The 3,800-nt window shown below is 57.2% G+C and overlaps 1 pseudogene; it reads left to right on the forward strand.

Annotated features, from left to right (window-relative positions):
• Positions 1-9: 9 nt before the first annotated feature.
• Positions 10-3,142, forward strand: LOC112818335 (histone H2A-Bbd type 2/3-like; annotated as a pseudogene).
• Positions 3,143-3,800: the final 658 nt, after the last annotated feature.

Consider the following 3,800-nt stretch of genomic DNA (forward strand, 5'->3'; position numbering starts at 1 on the left):
CTAAATAAATGGAAAGTCATCCTGTTTCAGTAAATTGAACATTTAATATTGTTAAGATGGCCATAATCCCCAAGGCAATATAGAGATTCAATACAACCCCTATCAAAATCTCAGTGACTTGTTTTGCAGAAATGTTAAAGCCAATCCTAAATGCATGTGGAACTGCAAGGGACACAGACAGCCAAAACAATCCGGAAAAAGAAGAACAAAGTTGGAGGACCCACACTTCCCAATTTCCAAGCAATCCCCAAAACGGCATAATGGTGGCATAACGGTCGACATGTAGGTCAATGTTTTGGAATTTAGAGTCAGAAATAAATTCACAGATTTATGAATAGCTGATATTGAACAAGGGTGGTCGGGCCATTCAATGTAGGAATGAGCAATCTCTTCAAGGAATGGTGCTGGGAAAACTGAATATCCACAGACAAAGAAGGTGGAGTCCAGTCTGAAACCGTGTCTGAAAATGAACTCCAAAACTGGATCACAATCCTAAATGTGAGCAAGGAAACTATGAAACCCTTGGAACAAACCATAGATGTAAATCCTGGTGGATTTGATTATGCAACGGTTCCTTAAATATGGCAGCCAAAGTAAAGCGACAAAAAAAAGGGAGGAGAAGAGGAAGGAGGAGGAGGAGGAGGAGGACCTGTGTAGAAAGTGAAAGGCCAACCTCCCCCTCCCCAGGATGGGGGAAGCATTTGCAAATCATACATGTGATACGGGCGTATTTTTCAGAATGCATAAAGGATGCTTGGAACTCAACAACAAAGAGGTGAACGACCCAGTTAAACAACGGGCCAAGGACTTGAGCAGACATTCCTCCGAAGCGCATGTACACATGGCCAAGAGGCACACGAAAAGCTGCTCAACATCGTTAGCCATTAGGGACACGCAAATCAAAACCACCAGGAGGGGCGCCTGGGTGGCTGAGTCGGTTGAACGTTTGGACTCTGGACCTCGGCTCAGGTCATGCGTGATCTCAGGGTTGTGAGATCCAGCCCCACGTCAGGCTCCACAGTGGGTTCTGCACCGGGCATGGAGCCTGCTTAAGATTCTCTCTCTCTCTCTCTCTCTCTCCCCCCTCCCGCCCCCCCATCTCCCTCTCCCCCTCCCCCCGTCTCCCTCTCTAAGAAAGAGAAAAAGTCGCCATGAGATAGCACTTCACACCCAGTAGGCTGGCCTCTTCTAGGCACAAGAGAAACAAAACAAGTGGAAAATGACAAATTTGGGCGAGGGTGTGGAAGAACTGGGACCCTCGCACAGTGCTACTGGGACTGGAAAGTGGTACAGCTGCCGTGGGAATCCGTTGGGCAGCTCCTCAGTAAGTTACACATAGAATGACCATAGGAAGGACCCCGCAATCCCACTCCTAGATCTATACCCGAAGGCATTGGAAAGGGTGCTCCAACAGATCCCTGTACGGGAACGTCCACCGCAGCGCTCTTCCTTCCCATCTGCCCCAAGGTGAAGGTGGAAAGCACCGCAAGGCCTGTCCACTGACGCACGGGAGGCACAACACGTGGTCTATCCATGCCGTGGGATATTATTCGGCCATCCATCAAAAGACACGAAGTGCTGATTCAGGCTACCAGGTGGAGGAACCCTCATGAAAACACGGGTGCTAAGTGAAAGCAGCCCGACCCCAAAAGCCACCGATTGGTCTTACGATCCCATCTCTAGGTAAGTCTCCCGAAGAGGCAAACCTCTGTGGAGCGGAAGCACATGAGGGGTTGCCTGGGGGCTACGGGGGAGGTGGGGAGGGACGGAGGTGCTGTGGGGCGGGGGGGAGGGGGGGGAGTGACTACCTGACAGGTACAGGGGTCTCTTTTTGGGAGTGGTGCCCACGTTTTGGAACTAGAGAGTCGTGTTGGTCGCCCGACACCTCGAGTGTCTGCTTGGTACCACCGGGCCCTCCACGTCTGTTTTTTGTTTTTTTGTTTTTCTTTTCTGTACAATGTCCCCGTGGGGCGGAAAGTGAGCATTCCCCTCAAAGAGAGGTTGCGGGGGGGGGGGGCGGGTGAGCAGGCTCCTGCCGGTGCCGGTTCTCGGCAGGCCCAGGCTCCCAGCAGGGGCCGATGGGAAAGCAGTGACCTCACCGGATCTACGTGTCACGAAGTGTGTCCCCGGACCAATGAAAGGGGTCGGTCCGTGATCGCTAGGAGACGGCGGCGTCGGGGCCCGAGTACCCGCCGGTTGGAGAAGTTGGGCCCAGCTGGCGCACCGCACCGCACCGCACCGCACCGCACCGCACCGCACCGCCGAGCTAGGCCCGTCGGAGAAAGCGCAGTTCAAGGCCCAGCATGCCGGGGAAAAGGAGCCGTCGAGCGTCGTCCAGTGGCCGGAGGCGGACCCGCTCCCGCACTGCCCGAGCCGAGCTGTCGTTCTCCGTGAGCCTCATGGAGCGTCTCCTGAGAGAGGGCCACTACGCCCGGCGCCTGGGCTCGTCCGCACCGGTCTTCCTAGCGGCCGTCATCCAGTACCTGACGGCCATGGTCCTGGAGCTGGCAGGCAACGAGGCCCAGAACAGCGGCAGGAGCCGCATCACCCCGGAGCTCGTGGACATGGCCATCCACAACAACGCGCTGCTCAGCGGCTTCCTCGGGACTACGACCATCTCCCAGGTGGCCCCGGACTGGGACTAGCTGCCCAACGTGACCCGGGTTCTCGGGCCTCGGCCGGCCAGTCAGGCCTGCTCACCGCCCGGGCAGCCCCGGCCTGGCTGGTGCCTTGGGCAAAGTCCTGGACAGTCCAGAAAAGTGGGGCAAGGAACCCACGTGTCGAAGCAATAAAAACGAACGAAAGAAAGAACCCCATGTGTGTGCTTCAGTCGCTTTGTGTGGGACGTCGTTGGGGGACGTCCCTCTCCCTGGAGGGACCGGGCGGGGGTCGCGGGTGGTGGCGGCGTCTGGCTGCCGTGCAGAGAGGGGTCGGAGTCGGGGAGGACAGAGTTTCTCTCGGGGACAGTGCAGGGGGTGGCCCTGGGTGGGAGAGGCTGGCCGCGTTGCGGGGCGGGGAGGGGTCGGAGGCGGTGTCTGGCTGCGGGGCGGGGAGGGGTCCGACTCGCGGAGGACAGAGAAGAGCCGTTTCTCTCGGGGACTGTGCAGGGGGTGGCCCCGGGTGGGAGAGGCTGGCTGCGGTGGGGAGGGGGGTGAGGCTGGGGCACAGAAGACAACCCCCCCTTCCCCCCCCCCGCCCCCCGCATTGGCTCTGAGCAAGTCAGAGCCCGGGACGGCCCCGGGAAGGATGGTGTTCCTTGGGCTGGAGCTCAAAGACCATGTGACCGCGCCGTCGTGAAGGGGCGAACGTGCAGTGGCAACCCGGGTGCGGGACCGAGGGGTGGACAGACCTGTTGGCCTGGGCTCTAGTGGGGCAGGGGCTTTGACTGGAAGGTTGAGGACGGACGGGGTGGCGGGGGGGGGGTGGTTGGCAAACAAGAAACATGCAAACTTGGCCTTAGGGCCACGCGGGATCGCGAGTTGAGTTTTCCTCGGGTTCCGGTTACAGACGCTAGGAGACGCCTGTAGCGGCAACCTGGGTAACCCGAGTACTGGGCTGTCAATTTCAAACATCATGGACCTGAAAGACAACCATCTGTTCTTCTACTTTCTGCTTCCTGGTATGTAGAGAAGCTGTTCCCATGTTATAGATGGAAGGAAAGCTAAACCACAAGTTATGGGGCATCAGAATGGCTTTATTATGGACTTAGGGCTGTAGCCACAATGGTGTATGTAATCAAATCATTCCCACGAATATGTATGGGGCGGATGAAACAAAGGAGAACTTGGGTGGTCACATGG

The sequence above is a fragment of the Callorhinus ursinus genome, unplaced genomic scaffold, assembly GCF_003265705.2.
Source record: "Callorhinus ursinus isolate GAN/ISIS: 27379988/994484 unplaced genomic scaffold, GSC_fseal_2.0 scaffold4806, whole genome shotgun sequence".
NCBI lineage: Eukaryota > Metazoa > Chordata > Mammalia > Carnivora > Otariidae > Callorhinus > Callorhinus ursinus.